This window comes from Engystomops pustulosus, chromosome 8 (assembly GCF_040894005.1).
Source record: "Engystomops pustulosus chromosome 8, aEngPut4.maternal, whole genome shotgun sequence".
NCBI lineage: Eukaryota > Metazoa > Chordata > Amphibia > Anura > Leptodactylidae > Engystomops > Engystomops pustulosus.
In genome coordinates, this window is record NC_092418.1 from 101,829,957 (window position 1) to 101,849,746 (window position 19,790).

Consider the following 19,790-nt stretch of genomic DNA (forward strand, 5'->3'; position numbering starts at 1 on the left):
TAACAAAGTGATGAAATCTTAATAACATTGAACATGTTTTACATCTGACATCATGAATTCTGCGCCTCTGTGACAGGAAATAAGAAGTAGATTTTGGCGCACACGATTGGATTTTGGCGCAATAAGCGCAAACTTTCATGCGACAGAAATCAGGGGCGGGCCGTCGGACGATCTGACTGATTCGGACTGAGCGTGGAATTTAACTTTTTTTAATTGTGTCGCAAGACAATGCACTTACATGCATCGGGAAGAAGAAGGTGAACTCCTGCGGACCTGAGCGGGGAAGCGACACATGCAGGATATCGGGCGCATGATCTTAGCGAATCATGGCACAGGGCATTATACACGGACAATCCACTTTCGGGATCTCCTCTGGACGGGTAAGTAAATGAGCCCCTTTGTGGCGATATTATTTGTGCTTTTTCTTTGCACTTATTATATTTTCACTGTATGGATGGGATATATGATAATATTCTCAATCCCCTTTTGATGTTTACACAATAAGAATAATTTTTAACCCCTGACTTTACAATGTTACTCCGTTTTATTGCTGTTCTATCTCCTATCACTCAGTGATGGTCGGTGAAATATTCCAGGAGTATGAGTGGGGACTCTCTTAGCAGGCATTTCATGATTCTTCTGCGCTATGAGATGCTGTGTGCTGACTATGTGCTTAGATAATCAGGGCACAGGGTTATATAGGCATTCATTTAGCTTCTGATCAGTCTACGAGTATCTGACACGTAGAAAAAGGGAAATGAGACAAATCAGAGATGAGACGATAAGATACTTTAGAAGAATATGGCGCACAATGACACACTCAGCTCTGCTACCTCACCTTATAAAAAAACACACACAGTCAGCTCTTCTACATGCCTCCTTCTCTGCTATAAAGACCTTACATAATCTGTAAATGGTAGAGTAAGTCTCTGCTGCTTGCCGGCAGGAAGTGCCTGTGTCTGAACTGCTCTTGTAATGCAGTGGAGGAGGGGTAGGAGGCAGAGAGTACAGCAGTGCGCAGACAAGAGAAGCTATTCATGAGAAGAAACTGACCTGCCCGACCATAGTCAGAAGATTCATGGTCGTATCCAGGAACAACCAAATTGACAACACCAGGACTGATAGAGACAGGTTATATCTGTGAAATGCTGTATTTTTTGTTAATGACAGTTAATTAGAGAATGTGTTATTTTGTTACCTTTATATATTTAAGAATCTTGTCTTTGCGGGAATACCCCATTAATGTTTTGCAAAGTATCTGTATACCGTATACGGATATTATTTTTGCCCTATATTGAGGTATTATTATTTCTAATACTATCATTTACACAGTGTCCATCTGTATTATGTGTGGTGGCGTTATTTATCTACTATATGGTAGTATTATTTGTACATTACATCACGTATTATTATATGTATTATTCTATTATTCATACTCTGTATGGTAGTAGTAGTATGTGTGCACGGTGTGGCGGTATTATTTATTTAGAATACTGTTTGTGCCTTCAATTATGTGATTTGTAAACTGTAAAGTGCTGTTATTGGTGCATATTGTATTATTATTTGTGTGCACCGTATGGTGGCATTTTGTCTATACGTTGTTCTATCATGCTATTATTTTTTGCACCCTACAGTATTTCTATATGTATATTGTTGGGTACTTTATGGTATTTTGTGACTTTTTCACTATTTCGAGACCTAACACTAAAGTTCTACACTTTTGCTTGTTTTTCTTACCACTTTATAATTGTCTCAATTTCCTTAAACACACAAAACCTTGTCTGCACTCAGTATTAGACATGAATATTTGAAGAAACCTTTCTCCATTCAAACCAGACCACAATGATGACTTCTCCACAACAATCAGAGTGTTCTGCTATCTGACATCTTTAGCCTTTCCTTTCTGCAGTTATCCCAGTCTCTGTAGTGATGCACATGTATTCACACCCCCCTGTTTATTAGGAGACATATACAGACGTTAAATAGATTCTTCCAATGGTTTCCAATCCTGGTTGTGTGTTACAATGTAGCATCTTATCGAATTCAATTTTAACTTTAGCTATAGTAGGACTGTCATAGATGGCGCACGCAGGTATTCGGACAATCGTGTGTTTTTTACTGGTGAAATCATTTTATTTGATATCTCAGGAACACAACGCGTTTCGGAGTCAACCAAGACTCCTTTAAACAGTGAGAAGAGACTGAGGTGAAGGGTTAATGACACAGAGACAATGGGGGTCATTTACTAAGGGCCTGATTCACGTTTTCCCGACGTGTTACCCGAATATTTCCGATTTGCGCTGATTTCCCCTGTATTGCCCCGGGATTTTGGCGCACGCGATCGGATTGTGGCGCATTGGCGCTGGCATGCACGCGACGGAAATCTGGGGGCGTGGCCGAACGAAAACCCGACGGATTCGGAAAAACCGCCGCATTTTTAAAAAAAAATCTGTCGCGGAGCTTGCACTTACCTTCACTCAGCCCGGCTCGGTGAACTCCAGTGCGTTCCGATGCTTTTCAGCGCAGCAGCGCCACCTGGTGGACGGCGGAGGAACTACCTTAATGAATCCCGGCCGGACCCGAATCCAGCGCAGAGAACACGCCGCTGGATCGCGAATGGACCGGGTAAGTAAATCTGCCCCAATATCTTTCCATCTATCCAAGCCGAATCCAGACCAGTGTGGAAACCGCGTCTTAATGACCTCTGTCTAAAGGCAGCACCCGAGGGCACCTTTATTTATACCAAGCAGCCAAAATAGAATCAGTCAACTTAATGGGGGTCATTTACTAAGGGCCCGATTCACGTTTTCCCGACGTGTTACCCGAATATTTCCGATTTGTTCCGATTTCCCCTGTGTTGCCCCGGGATTTTGGCGCACGCGATCGGATTGCGGGGCATCGGTGCTGGCATGCACGCAACGGAAATCGGGGGGGGGGGGGGGGGTGTGGGGGCGTGGCCGAACGAAAACCCGGTGGATTCAGAAAGAACACAGCGTTTAAAAAAAAAAAAAAAGTGTCACGGGACACTGTCCGACGAGGATAAAGTCCGGCACGATTCACTACGATTGTGCGCCCGATATCCTGCATGTGTCGCTTCCCCGCTCAGGTCCGCCGGAGTTCACCTTCTTCTTCCCAGTGTATGTGAGTGCATTGTCTTGCGATGCAATTTGAATTTTAAATCCCGCGCTCAGTCCGAATCAGTCGGATCATCTGACGGCAACGTCCCCGTTTTGAGTCGGCGCCATTGCGGCAAAATCCGATTGCGTGCGCCAAAAACCCCTGTTAAATGCGGCACAAATAGGGAAATAGTCAGGAAACTTGCCGGAAATGCAGTCCTTAGTAAATGTGCCCCAATGAGCGCTATTCGGTCTGTCCTTGTCCGCCTTTCCATAAATTTTAACTTTAGGGTAGATCCAAATAGAACTTCACACAACTGTCACGTGAGGGCAATAAAGTTATACAAGTTTGATTGTTTTTCTTACAAACTTTATAATCCCCAAATAAAGGAACAATGTTTTTATGGTTATTATCCCAAAATGATAAAGCACCAGCACTTGGATTCAGCTACATCCTCCATAGCGTCTCATATTGAGCCTCACCCCTGAGTGGCTATAGTGACAGCGTCCTCCTGACCCTCCATCACGTGTCCTGATCCGGTGTCATGGGATGAGCAGATTTTGGGGACCATGTGATTTTGCAGCAATGTATCACGTAGGGATCTGCTATAGAACCTACGGCCCTCATAGAGAATCATTGGCCGAGCTTCAGGCTATTCCTACATACTGAGCGGCAATTAATGGCGCCGTTCATGCACTTCGCTCTATTTAGCTTCGCCTTAAAGACTAAATAAAGTTTTACTGCAAAAGTATTTCAGAGATTCCTCCCTTAAAGTTTACATAAAACAAATACTAAAGCCGAGGCTTAATGGCCGCCCGTTTATCGCCACATCAGAGGTTCAACTAATGAGATGATTATGAACAACAGGAGAAGCTGGAAATCATCTCACCCAGAGTCATATATAACCGCGGAGAATGGGAGCCGCAGCATCGCAGCGATGCATGATGGGGAATCGCATGACAAATGCACTAAGGAAAATGAGCTTTTAATGCATCGCAGGCCGCGCCATGAATCACTTTTATGCGCTGAAGGTCCCGGGCAGACATGATTCTTGTTATTATGAATTCTGCAAAAAAAATAAAGTGATGGCTCTCCAGTCTAGTGGAAAACAAGAGGGATTAAACATCGGCCGTACAAGTGTAGCAGGAGCCGGGACATCACTTAGTGACTACTATCTCGTATGATGGTGATGAGCAGGAGACATAGCAGCACATACAGATGGAGCCGTCCTTAAAGGGAACCTGCCATTCAGTTTAACCCAAAATAAAGACCTCAGTTTACCCCTTACCGACATGTGGGCTGCAGGTGTCACATGCTGAGCCCTCTCCATACAAGGTGGGTGTTTGCTGCACGTTGCAGCAAACACTCATCGGTAACAACCGCGGTCAATGCGATTTGCACATCGTAATAAATGATGTAGTAAATCCTCATTTACTGCCACACTGAAGTATATGGTAGGATCGTTCAGACAACTTAGGGTTAAAGTACCCTTGGGGGTCTGAAATCAATTAAAAAAAAAAAAGATTAAAAAATGTAATTAAAAAAACCTAAAAATTCAAACCACCCCCCTGATACAAAGAGTAAAAATCATAAATATTTTATGTATTGCCGTTTCCCAAAATGTCTGATCTATCAAAATGTAATAACATTTATTTTCAGGGTTTAACTCCGTAACAGAAAATAGCGCCCAAAGTCGAAAAAAAATGCTCTTTTTTTTGCCATTTTGAAAAATTCTACAAAAAGTGATCAAAAAATTGTACAGTCCTCAAAATGGTAGCAAAACCAGCGAGTCCTCAAAATGATAGCAAAACCTCATAAAAAACATCATCAAAAGTTGCAAAAAAAAAAAAAACACTACCCACAGCTCCATACAGGAGGTTTTAATTTTTGTAAATGTATGAAAACATTATAAAACATGTATAAATTTGGTACCCCCGTGATCGCACCGACCCGAAGAATGAAGCTGATGCATCATTTGAGGCGCACAGTAAAAGCTATAAAATCCAAGCTCGCAAGAAAATGGCGCAGATGCATTTTTTCACCAATTTCAATGCATTTGGGTTTTTTTCCCTGCTTCCCAGTACATGGCATGGAATATTAAATACTGTCACTATGAAGTGCAATTTGTTACGCAAGGAGGAGATGGGAGGGGAACAGGGGAATCCTTGGCCAGCTCGCATCCTACTTCTGATTTACATAAAGAATAAAGCCTCTCAGGACGTAGTAAAAGTATAGAAGGGCGAGATAAAGACTGAACACTTTGCTACTCATGGTAATGAATGCAGTTCATGTACACCCATGAACTGCCCTGGATGTAGGTGCAGACACTGTACTCCCATGTACACCCATGAACTGCCCTGGATGTAGTGCGCCATGTAGTATAAAATACATACAGTGTGCCCCTATGTAGTATTAAATGCATACAGCGTGCCACCATGTAGTATAAGATAGATACAGCGTACCACCATGTAGTATAAAATGCATACAGCATTCCGCCATGTAGTATAAAATACAACAGCGTATCGCCATGTAGTATAAAATCCATACAAAGAACCACCATATAGTATAAAATGCATACAGCATATTGCCATGTGGAATAAGATAGATACAGAGTGCCACCATGTAGTATAAAATGCATACAGCATGCCGCCATGTAGTTTAATATGCATAAGATGTACCACCACACCATGTAGTATAAAATGCATACGGATTACCGCCATTGAGTATAAAATGCATACAGCATGCTGCTATGTAGTATAAAATGAATACAGAGTGCCGCCATGTAGAATAAGAGTACCGCCATACAATATAAAATGCATACAGCATGCCACCATGTAGTATAAAATGCATACAGCACATCGCCATGTAGTATAAAATGCATACAGAGTACCGCCATTAAGTATAAAATGCATACAGTGTGCTGCTATGTAGTATAAAATGCGTACAGCGTGCTTCCATGTAGTATAAAATGAATACAGAGTGCCGCCATGTAGAATAAGAGTACTGCCATACAATATAAAATGCATACAGCATGCCACCATGTAGTATAAAATGCATACAGAGTACCGCCATTAAGTATAAAATGCATACAGTGTGCTGCTATGTAGTATAAAATGCGTACAGCGTGCTTCCATGTAGTATAAAATGCATACAGCGTACCGCCATGTAGTATAAAATATAAGCCTTGATAAATATCACAAATACTGCATGTACATACAGCATATATACACATATACAAACAGTATATAAAGCGGAGGGAGGGCGGGGCGGGAGCGAAGGTGGGAGGGGCGGGGTGGAAGGGTCAGGAGCGGAGGGGGCTGGCCGTAAGTGGAGGGGGAGGGGCCAGGAGCAGAAGCGGGGGGCCCTAAGTGGAGGTGGGGGGACCGGGAGCGGAGGCGGAAAAGGTCGGGAGCGGAGAGTGGAGGGCGGAGGCGGGAGCTGGAGCTGGGGAGCGGAGGTATTCAGTGGGAGTGGGGAACTACGCTCGTAGCCAGCCAGAAGGCAGTCAGGAGCACAGTGCCGGGACAGAGGGCAGGAGCATGGTGCCAGGAGGCAGGAGCTCGGTGCCTGCCAGCCGGACAGAGGGTGGGAAATCGGTGGCGGGAGCGGGGGGCCGGATCTCAATATCGGCCGCTGGAGGGCGGGAGATTGGTGGCGAGAGTGCAGTGCTGGACATCGGGTGCACGGTGCTCCCCCCTCGTTCAGCAGGACGTGCGCCGCCTGAGGCGAGATTCTCAACTCACCTCATGGCAGGTGCGCCCCTGACGCCAGTTCTTCACAGCCACTACACAAATATAAAATACTAAAATACATGTACAAGCAGTTTGCACTAGAAAGAACGTGGAAAATCCAACAGAAAGATGGTGCAAGGACATTAGTAAATGTGAGGCATATAGTCTTGGTGACACCACACAAGGTAACGTGTAACAATATGCAGACGTTAAATAGTCTCTTTCAATGGTCCCATATGTGTAGCACAATGCAACATCTTATCAGATTCAATATTAATTTTGTTACATTAGTAACTTTAGGGTAGACACAGTTCCAACCCCTCTGCATAGACATCAGTTGAGGAGCTAATTGCTGCTCGGATTATAAACCTGACAGTAATTCAGGATGCAGTGAGCGCCCCCTAGTGGTGACAAGCACAGACCTAAAACTATGGAGCTAAGAGATGGCGCTAAAATTATAGGTTCATGAAGAAGATTTGGTTATGTTTTATCAGAAATACGAAGCACTCTGCTCTTTTAATGATTTTTAATGCATATTTTGGGGCAAAAAGGGCTTGATTTTTTATGTCTTCTATGTCTTACACTATGGGGGAGATTTATCACGATTTGTACACCAGTTTATGTGAACTGCCAGGAATTGGGATTATTTCCCACGTTACATCACTTCCACGCCAAGTGGACATGGAGGGGCGTGAAGAGTGAATAAAGGGGGTGTGGCCAGCGCAGGAGTGGGCCGGCATTGGGCGGTGCTACCTGGGCACTTGCTATAGCCATGCAGGACCTGTAATTGTGCACCAGTCAGCCACCCACCAATTACATCAGTACGCCGGAGCGTGGTGGAAGGGCGGGGCTTATATCATACACCCGCCCACCATGTACCAGCATATGATAAATAACCCCCATGTGCTCTTCTATCACTGTGGATCATGGAATGGAGACTGCGGATCAGCAGAATTGTTATTCATGAGATCACACTGACAGAGCACATCCTCCGAGGACTTCCATAAAGCAACAAGCCGCTAATTAAGATGCAAATTATGTTTATTCTTCATGTTTGGTTTACATCATTATTTAATGCGTGTTCAGATATAAAAGTTATTCCCCAGGGGCCAAGTTTTCAAACTTTATATTAAGATCAATCAAGTCTTTAATCAAGTGTGGAAATCACAGGGTGATCACAATGTGTGACGGCAAGAACAGATCTACTGGCGATACTTCACACGACTACAAACACGATGCAATTGGCCCGATCCTACAATTTATAGGGAAATCTGTGACCATACAGACTGCAGCCAGTGTTATGTAATGTCCCTGATGAGAAATATAAGCATACATCACACTGCTGTGCTCTGTGCTCCCTGCAGCCAGTGTTATGTATTGTCCCAGGAGAGATGTGTAATCAGACCTCACACTGCTGTGCTCTGTGCTCTCTGCAGCCAGTGTTATGTATTGTCCCTGGAGAGATGTGTAATCAGACCTCACACTGCTGTGCTCTGTGCTCTCTGCAGCCAGTGTTATGTATTGTCGCTGGAGAGATGTGTAATCATACCTCACACTGCTGTTCTCTGTGCTCTCTGCAGCCAGTGTTATGTATTGTCCCTGGAGAGATGTGTAATCAGACCTCACACTGCTGTGCTCTGTGCTCTCTGCAGTCAGTGTTATGTATTGTCCCTGGAGAGATGTGTAATCAGACCTCACACTGCTGTGCTCTGTGGTCTCTGCAGTCAGTGTTATGTATTGTCCCTGGAGAGATGTGTAATCATACCTCACACTGCTGAGCTCTGTGCTCTCTGCAGCCAGTGTTATGTATTGTCCCTGGAGATATGTGTAATCAGACCTCACACTGCTGTGCTCTGTGCTCCCTGCAGCCAGTGTTATGTATTGTTCCTGGAGAGATGTGTAATCATACCACACACTGCTGTTCTCTGTGCTTTCTGCAGCCAGTGTTATGTATTGTCGCTGGAGAGATGTGTAATCAGACCTCACACTGCTGTTCTCTGTGCTCTCTGCAGCCAGTGTTATGTATTGTCCCTGGAGAGATGTGTAATCAGACCTCACACTGCTGTGCTCTGTGCATTCTGCACCCAGTGTTATGTATTGTCCCAGGAGAGATGTGTAATCAGACCTCACACTGCTGTGCTCTGTGCTCTCTGCAGCCAGTGTTATGTATTGTCCCTGGAGAGATGTGTAATCAGACCTCACACTTCTGTGCTCTGTGCATTCTGCACCCAGTGTTATGTATTGTCCCAGGAGAGATGTGTAATCAGACCTCACACAGACCTTTGTGTATGTTGGTAGTAGCAGCAGGACTGTAACATATCAATTTATATTCCAGGATTATGCACAGGAGGTGTGTCCTCACACTGCTTTGCTCTGTGCTCTAGGAAGACAGTGCTATGTATTGCCACTGCAGAGATTTGTAATCAGACCTTAGTAGCATAATGACTTAAAAATATGGATATAAATGCCATTATTGTTGCTGTTGAAAGTGCACTTAGGGTGTGTCCTCACACTGCTGTGCTCTATGCACTAAGTCTTATGTATTGTCCCTGGAAAGATGTGTTTGTATACGTTAGTTAGTAGCAGCAGGACTGTGAAATGTGGATTTGTATTCCAGCATTGTATCCTCTGTAAATGCACTCACACTGTTGTGCTCTACATTCACCGGCCACTTTATTAGGTACACCTGTCCAACTGCTCGTTAAAACTTAATTTCTAATCAGCCAATCACATGGCGGCAACTCAGTGCATTTAGGCATGTAGACATGGTCAAGACAATCTCCTGCAGTTCAAACCGAGCATCAGTAGAAGATTGGAAAAACGTTGCCTGGTCTGATGAGTCTCGATTTCTGCTGCGACATTCGGATGGTAGGGTCAGAATTTGGCGTCAACAACATGAAAGCATGGATCCATCCTGCCTTGTATCAACGGTTCAGGCTGGTGGTGGTGGTGTCATGGTGTGGGGAATATTTTCTTGGCACTCTTTGGGCCCCTTGGTACAACGCCACAGCCTACCTGAGTATTGTTGCTGACCATGTCCATCCCTTTATGAGCACAATGTACCCTGTAACATCTGATGGCTACTTTCAGCAGGATAATGCACCATGTCATAAAGCTGGAATCATCTCAGACTGGTTTCTTGAACATGACAATGAGGTCACTGGACACAAATGGCCTCCACAGTCACCAGATCTCAATCCAATAGAGCATCTTTGGGATGTGGTGGAACGGGAGATTCGCATCATGGATGTGCAGCCGACAAATCTGCGGCAACTGTGTGATGCCATCATGTCAATATGGAGCAAAATCTCTGAGGAGCTTCCAGCACCTTGTTGAATCTATGCCACGAAGAGTTGAGGCAGTTCTGAAGGCAAAAGGGGGTCCAACCCGTTACTAGCATGGTGTACCTAATAAAGTGGCCGGTGAGTGTATGCACTCAGTCTTATGTACTGTCCCAGGAAAGATGTGTAATCATATGTTTGTATAGTTAGTTAGTAGCAGCAGGACTGTGAAATGTGGATTTGTATTAGACTGCGCTGCATTAGACTGTTAGACTTACATTTGTTAGGTTGGGTGTAGATATCTACTAATGTCGTCATACAGACCCCCGTGATGACTTCTCCTGAATAGATCACTTCCCCGTACCCCCTGTATTCACACACCTTTAGGGAACTCAAATGTGTTGGGTGTAATAATAATTCTATATTTATAAATAAAATATATATTCTGCAGATTTTTCCAGATTGTGGGGGACATATATAATATATATGTGTAATAGTGACTGAGGCCATAGCGGCAGGTGCTGCTTCCATTGCATAGATCCTGTCTGCAGAAATATCCTGGGTTCATGCAGCAAAGTTTAGCTTGATGCTTATTGTATGAAAAATATCATTTGGAAAAGTCAAGGTAAAGTTTGCTGCAGCCGAGTAACATTTCCCACCTTTCTCCGACTCTTCTCATCGCTGCGGAGAGAGACCTGGATCTTGGTAGATTTCTTGCAGTTCCTCATCCTTGGCCTCTCCAATGTATCCAATTATTTACCCTCCTATGTCCCGGGTCCCTACGGCCGAGGAAAGTGCTGAAGCCATAATTCAGCCGGGGAAAAATCCATTGTTTCCACTTAACAAGAAGCTCTGCATTATTATAGCGCAGCAGCTCGATGGCGAGTCAAAAGGTGAAGAACGTAAAAATGACTCTCTGTAATAATATGTGATATAAGGAGGACGAGTCTCCTCCTGCAGCCGCCAAAGAGGAATCATGAAGGGGGCACCCACCTGCCCTGGGTGACGGATCCCACACGAGGCTTCACTTGGCTTGGGCGTAGATGGGATGAGAACATATGAGGGACCGTTTATGAAAGGTCTTTACATGTATCTATCCATTCATAAAACACATTCATAAAGCTCATTTACTAAGGGTCTGAATCGTGAGATTCCATTGGGTATCCCGACTATTTCCGATTTGCGCCGGGTTTCAAGCGACGGAAATCGGGGACGTGGCCATCGGAAAACCCGACGGATTTGGAAAAACCGCTGTATTTTTTTTAAAAAAGTGTCACTTGACACGCAGTTACTTGCACCAAGAAATAGAAGGTGAACACATTTACTAAGAACAGTGCAGTGTGTACTATGTGCAGTGTCCTGTGTACTATGTGCAGGATGTACTCTTGTGTACTATGTTCAGTGTCCTGTGTACTATGTGCAGTGTGTACTATGTGCAGTGTGCTGTGTAGTGTGCAGGGGGATGTATTATGTGCAGGGTGTGTACTATGTGCAGTGTGTACTATGTGCAGTCTCCTGTGTACTATGTGCAGTGTCCTGTGTACTATGTGCAGGGTGTACTATGTGCAGTGTCCTGTGTACTATGTGCAGGATGTACTCTTGTGTACTATGTTCAGTGTCCTGTGTACTATGTGCAGTGTGTACTATGTGCAGTGTGCTGTGTAGTGTGCAGGGGGATGTATTATGTGCAGGGTGTGTACTATGTGCAGTGTGTACTATGTGCAGTGAATACTATGTGCAGTGACCTCTGTATAATGCAGTGGGGCGCCAGATTCAGGATTTGTGGTGCACTTTCAACAAGGATCTTGTGCGCCCTTCACTGCCCCGACAGAGGGCACCATTTTCTTTTGGTGCACGAATAACATGGGGCATTCAACACACTTATGTCGGACTTAGCGCCCGGTAGCACCAGAACACCCATTTATTTAACTTTAAATTTGTGTCGCAAGACAATGCATGTACATGCACCAGGAAGAAGGTGAACTCCGGGGACCTGAGCGGGGAAGCGACACATGCAGGATATCGGGCGCACAATCTTGGGGAATCGCGGCCAAGTTAATTATCATCGGACAACGTACAGCGGGGATCACGACAGGACCGGGTAAGTAACTGTGTCCATTATCTTTATTATGAAACCAGAAACAGATTTCTAGGTGTTTTGGGTGATGGCACACGTGGCGTTTTGAACACGTTTTTTGCCCGTTTTTAAGCAGTCTGTCAAAAAACGCATGCATTTTTGACCAATATCAATTAAGATAATTGGTCAAACCTGTCAAAAACACATGTGTTTTTTGATGGACTGCTTAAAAACGGGCCAAAAACGCGTTCAAAACGCCACGTGTGCCATCAGCCTCAAGAGACGAAAATAGGGGCATCTAAAGTGACCCTCCCACTGCAGTATCTTAACCTGATTCATCTAGCAAGGTAAAAGAGGAGTGGTTTTCATTATCCCATACTGGAAAACTTTTCACCTTCTTCTTCCCGGTGCTTGTAAGTCTTGCGACACAATTCTAAGTGTTAAATCTTGTGCATTGTCCGAATCCGTCGTGTTGTCCGACGGCCACGCCCCCCGATTTCTGTTGCGTGCAAGCTGGCGCCAATGTACCAAAATCTGATCGTGTGCGCCAAAAACCCGGGGCAATTCGGCGCAAAACGGAAATCGTCGGGAAACCCAATGAAAATGCGCTCCACAGACCCTTAGTAAATGAGCCCCAATGTGTGAGATGGAAGCGGCTGCATAAATAAATAGCAACATAAAAGATGTAACATAAGTGAAACATTGAAACAAACGTTATTGTTGTGATGATATTAATAGAACATCAGGATCGGACCGTATCCGCGTCACAGAATGACCAATTATCACATGATACATGATATGGCGCCGGCTCCAGCCCAACTTTATGCCAAAATAAAGTCTGCACCATCTGTTGTGAGTGACCCGTCCTGTGAGTGGGCGCGGGGCGCAGTCATCGCTCCGCCATGTTCCGCTGTTTACAAACTGCTTATCACTGGGAGAGAACTTGGCTAATCCTTGTAAACTGTTTGCCGAGAGCAAATTAATGATGCATTTGTTTAGTAAAAAGCCCGATCCCCCCACCCCTCCCCCGGCCGGGTAAGTACACTGCACAGTCTATTTAGAGTTAGTTTATTTGCGCTGAAGACGCCAAGTTTGGAAATTGCGTTTTTAATTGGTGGTGGAGATCTGCTGACAGCTGGTGAGATGGTGACAGCCTGCACGAGAGATGCCGCCAGCCTGCTACATACAGTATACCGAGGGACAGTGCACGTCCTCCATCTGTAGTAATACCGCCATATAGACGCTCACCCATCACCAGCCCAAAACCAGACCTGAGCAACCTCAACAATAATACACAGAATGTACAAACAGGTAATAATGCCTAGAAACTGTTATAATACAGTATTTAGTAACATTATTCCTTTACATAGGGGGCAGTGTTATAGTAGTTATATTCATGTACATAGGGGGCAGTGTTATAGTAGTTATATTCATGTACATAGGGGGCAGTGTTATAGTAGTTATATTCTTGTACATAGGGGGCAGTATTATAGTAGTTATATTCATGTACATAGGGGGCAGTGTTATAGTAGTTATATTCTTGTACATAGGGGGCAGTATTATAGTACTTATAGTCCTGTACATAGGGGGCAGTATTATAGTAGTTATATTCTTGTACATAGGGGGCAGTATTATAGTAGTTATATTCTTGTACATAGGGGGCAGTATTATAGTAGTTATATTCATGTACATAGGGGGCAGTGTTATAGTAGTTATATTCATGTACATAGGGGGCAGTATTATAGTAGTTATATTCGTGTACACAGGGGGAAGTATTATAGTAGTTATATTCTTGTACATAGGAGGCAGTATTGTAGTAGTTATATTCTTGTACATAGGGGGCAGTATTATAGTAGTAATATTCCTTTACATAGGGGGCAGTATTATAGTAGTTATATTCTTGTACATAGGGGGCAGTATTATAGTAGTTATATTCTTGTACATAGGGGGCAGTATTATAGTAGTTATATTCTTGTACATAGGCGGCAGTATTATAGTTGTATATTCTTGTACATAGGGGGCAGTATTATAGTAGTTATATTCCTGTACATAGGGGGCAGTATTATAGTAGTTATATTCTTGTACATAGGGGACAGTATTATAGTAGTTATATTCTTGTACATAGGCAGCAGTATTATAGTAGTTATATTCTTGTACATAGGGGACAGTATTATAGTAGTTATATTCCAGTACATAGGGGGCAGTATTATAGTAGTTATATTCTTGTACATAGGGGGCAGTATTATAGTAGTTATATTCTTGTACATAGGCGGCAGTATTATAGTTGTATATTCTTGTACATAGGGGGCAGTATTATAGTAGTTATATTCCTGTACATAGGTGGCAGTATTATAGTAGTTATATTCTTGTACATAGGGGATAGTATTAAAGTAGTTATATTCTTGTACATAGAGGGCAGTATTATAGTAGTTATAGTCTTGTACATAGGGGGCAGTATTATAGTAGTTATATTCCTGTACATAGGGGGCAGTATTATAGTAGTTATATTCTTGTACATAGGGGACAGTATTATAGTAGTTATATTCTTGTACACAGGGGGCAGTATTATAGTAGTTATATTCTTGTACATAGGGGGCATTATTATAGTAGTTATATTCCTGTACATAGGGGGCAGTATTATAGTGGTTATATTCTTGTACATAGGGGGCAGTATTATAGTAGTTATGTTCTTGTACATAGAGGGCAGTATTATAGTAGTTATGTTCTTGTACATAGGGGCAGTATTATAGTTATTCTTGTACAATGTCTCTCTCTATGTATTGAATTCTTCTAGAACAATCGTCTTCCATCTTGCTGCATACAGTTATACATCTTCCTATCAATTATTTAGATCTCGAAGTGATGTCAGGAGGTTAGACATATAACAAGACTCCTTTACACCAGAGATGTGACCTTGATCTGCATATTCTCTTTCCAGCGTTTGATTTCTGCCAAAAGAGATGCAGAACCTCCATCCGCTGCACAGAAAGCAATTATAAAACAGCCGACGTTTTCCGAAAGTGATGTCATTTACTGTGACGTGTAAATATTCGCTGAATTATATTGAACGCTGGGAATAACTTTTTCCCCTTCTCTTAAATTTACTGGAAGACTTTATTATACTGACGGCCTCAAGATTGTAAATTGAGCCAAGTACAGAGAACATTCTGCCCATTCCTGGGTGGGTCCCAAATTAGACTCTCAACAAACCTCCCAGAACCCTCCAGACCCGAAGGTCCTGTGAATGCCAGGGATCAACGTCTACTCTTCATTGAAGATTTGGAAGTTTTTGTCTTGTTCCCAGTTTCTATTAATATCCTCCAATACTAATATCAAAGGGCTGCAGCAAACTCTAATGGGGGACCATTGTTGTAGCAGTGAAGACCCTTGAGGGCAATGCTCTGCACCCTCTGGAGGCTAATGGTCATATATTGGGTATATTTAACCCCTTAAGGACTCAGTTCAGTTCATGTCATGTGACCAAAGTGACATCATTACAGGTCCTTTAGCCTCTTAACAATAGCAAACTGCACCCCATGTATGTATCTGACCACATGAAGTCAACGCAGCCTCAATGGACTTTTGCTAATCTTTATCCTCCATGGAGGTTGCTGTGATTTCATGTAATCACATACATGGTGTACAGTTTGCTATTGTTAGAAGGCTAAAAGACCTGCGATGATGTCACTGATCACACGTCATGAATGTAACACAAGGCACTGTGTAAAAAGATTGACACAATACTTTCCATCTGTACATAGAGCTTTATATGTTTGTAGTTGAATATTAGCAGATTTTCCCTAAGTGCAAGGAGGCAGGGTAGGGATTTGAAGAGAAACATAGCTGTCAGTCACAATTAGTGGGCGTTGTTCACTGCCAGCCTGGGAGAGAGAAGAGTCACACATACAAGACATGAGTCAGGAAAGCTAATTTGCATATCAGAAAAACTTCTGTAATTAAGGTACAGTGCCCCACTGGCAGCTAATTTTAGGTGATTTATGGAGGACTTGTAACCCTTTATCAGCAGGCATTGTTAGTCTGAGGGGTCAAAATCTGGTGACAGGTCCTCTTTAAGTTAACATAATTTAGAATATGATTTTTTTAGGATGACACAGTTTGAACAGAGATTTCCCAAATTTTAAGTAAATTTCAGGTTCATTTATTTTAGAGGACAATTCATTTTTATAAACTTTAAAAAAACTCCCCATAAAATGCCCCATTTTCAAAAGTGGGCCCTTCAAACTATTCCAAAAAGCCTTTGGTAAGTGTGTTAACCCTTTAAGCATCTCACAAGAATAAATGGATGTTCTATTTGGAATTTTTTTGATTTTGGCAATAAAATGATTGCAGGATAAAATGAGAAACACATATCAGATTTTGTTGTGCAGTTTCTTCCGAGTTGGACAATTCCCCCCATGTGGATGTAAACAGCAGGGGGCAGAGCGGGGGGGAGGCATTGAGCTTATAGAGGGCAAATTGTGAGGTCGTTGTTTTCAGGTGACATCATACATTTGAAAAGGTCCTGAGCTACGGGAATAGTGACTCCCCCACCTATAAATAATGTTATTTTGGGGGGCGTGGCCTGGCTGCTGAGCTGATCAGCCACATGTGAGAACAGCTCCTCCAGATAATTAGCTGAAACAGCGACTAACCTGCAAAAGCCACATCATAAAGCCATCAAAAAGTGACAGGAGCAGGATGAGTGTCACCTCCAGGAAAAGAAACTCCAGGGAGGACATAGGAGGGAAGATAAGAGAGGTACAGGCAGCCGGCAGCAGCACAGGGAGAAACAAAGATGGTGCTGATAAGCATGCTGCTCCTTCTCTCCCACAGAGATCAGGCAGCAGGAGAGCGGGACAGTTAAAAATTAACCCACAAGGCACCAACCCAGACACAGCACAAGCCAGCAGAGGATCTCCCAACCAAGGTACAATAAAAGGGAGCCAAAAATCCCACAACAAAGTTCACACCATCACCCTCTCCCCTTCACACCTAGAGAGGGAAAATACAAGGGAACCCTCCCCCACCATCACCAGAGAGGAACTGCAGGTGTCATGCTCCTCTTACTCCTCATCCTCCAATAAATCTTTATCTCCCACTGTAAGCCCAGCTAAACAAAAGCAAAAGCTAGATGAGGACTTGCAGGACAGTGAACCAGACATGAATACATCAGATGCGTTTGCTGACTTCCAAGCATCAGATAAGACAGTATCAGAAACACTACTAAAAAACATGCTGGAAGCTTTCCGCTGTTCTTTACAAGCCGATATATCCAAACTCATATCCCCCTTACAATCATCAGTAAATCAACTGGGGACAAGGGTCTCTGAAACAGAAGACAGAATGACCTCCATCACTGATGCCCACAATAACCTGGTAGACTCACACAATGAGCTAGAGGACAAAATGTACAAGATGCAAGCGAAACTTACCGACTACGAGGATAGAAGCAGGAGAAACAATATAAAATATCGAGGCATCCCTGAATCCGTGATGGGTCACCAACTAAAACAATACGTCCAGGACATGACTAAAGCCCTGCTACCGGATCTAGCAGATTATGAACTATGCATGGACCGAGTACATAGAGTCCCAAAACCAACCAACCTCCCAGAAACAGTCCCTAGGGACACACTAGCAAGATTCACCTTTTTCCATGTGAAGGAATCCCTACTCAACAAAACAAGGAAACTACAATGCCTACCAGCTCCTTATACAGATATTAAACTTTTCACAGATCTCTCAGCTGCCACTTTACAAGCTAGAAGAGAATTCAATCCCTTCACAGCTATTCTAAGGAACCACAACATCCCATACAGATGGGGATTCCCTACCAAAATCCTGATCAAGCGACAAAACACAATAATTCCAGTAACCTCAGCAGACTACGGATTCAAACTTCTAGAAAAATGGAACATCATATCACCGCAAACATCCCCAAGTCCAAACTCATGCCCACCTGGGAGAATGGATACTGAATGGAAAAAAGTGCCATGAAAACCTGGAGCCGAAAGCAAAAATAATGTCAGCTAAGTAGACAGAACTATATTTGTATATGTATGTTCTTTTTGGTTTCAAGAGGTTAAGTGATTTACTCCTGCTGAAACCCCACCCCCAAATTCGCGGAGGTTATATACCCACTGCGAAGCTTAAGTGCACTATGTTAGATATGTATATTGTAAAACAACAGATTTGCTTTAATATGTTTTCCCCACGTTTTGCCTGCTCACCCTCCCCTGGTAACAGATGGGATCTCACCCAAATAACCAAGCAAGAAAAATGTACTAAAGATGGGTATTAAGATAATGTCTCTAAATGTCCAAGGTCTGAACAGCCCTTATAAAAGATCCCTACTATGGCAAGAAACAAAACGCAACAAAATAGACATCTGCTGCTTACAGGAAACACACATTAGTACAACCAACCCTCCAAAGATCTCAAACCCAAACTTCCCCAATATCATTCACTCTACATACAAGAGGAAAAAGAGAGGAGTGCTGATCGCTTTCAGCGCAAATTTACAGGTCAAACTTATCGACACAATCATTGATCCCAACAGCAGATTCATTATTACTATATGTGAAGTAAACAATAGGCTAATGACAATAGCTAACATATACGCTCCAAATAAAAGACAACATAGATTTATAAATAGAATCCTTAAAAAAATCCAATCAGTACAAAAAGGGGCTCTTATTTTATGTGGCGACTTTAACGCCATAGTACAACCAGAAATAGATTCCACATCCCAACCCAAAAGAAAACCCTTCTCATTATACACAACCCTATGGGACAATGCTCTCTTTGACATATGGAGAGTACAGCACACCTCAGAGAGAGATTACACCTTTTTCTCTCACAGACATAACATATACACTAGAATAGACATGTTCTGGTTAGATCGCTCTTTACTAGATAACATAGAAGGTACCTCTATTGGTGACATAACGTGGTCTGACCACGCACCAATATTTCTTACAATCTCTGATGCCCAACCAAGATACAATGATTTTATTTGGAAAGCAGATATCAAATTGCTCTCAAATGACCGTAATGCAATATTGCTTGAAGCAGCAATAGCTGAATTCTTCAAACTAAACGACAGTGAAGAAGTTAACTTCTCCTCAGTGTGGATTACACATAAGGGATTAGTAAGAGAAGAAATAAGTAAATTAGCAGCAAAAGCAAAAAAAAATAGAAATAAAGAAATAACAGAAACAACCCAAAAAATTCACCAACTAGAAAACCTAAACAAAACAAAATACTCATACGCCACAACGGTAGAATTAACCAAAACAAAAGATCATCTACGAAACATACTACTAGACAAATACGAAAAGGCGCTACGCTTTACAAAAGCGAAATTTTACTCCCAAGACCAAAAAGCCGGTGCAGTACTAGCCAATAAACTAAAAAAAAGAGCATTAAAATCTAGAATCCCCTATATAAAACACCCCACTAATGGTCCAAACATTCTATCCCCAAGGGGCATTGCTAATGCCTTCAAAGAATACTACCAAAAACTATACAACTTATCTTCAGACCACCAAACACCACCCCCAGACAAGGTAACAACTGAAAATT

The 19,790-nt window shown here is 42.9% G+C and overlaps 1 protein-coding gene across 1 annotated transcript in view; it reads right to left on the reverse strand.

Annotated features, from left to right (window-relative positions):
* CNTNAP5 (contactin associated protein family member 5) overlaps positions 1–19,790 on the reverse strand; it is a 322,294-nt gene that overhangs the window by 205,756 nt on the left and 96,748 nt on the right. The gene's annotated exons all lie outside the window — the stretch shown is intronic.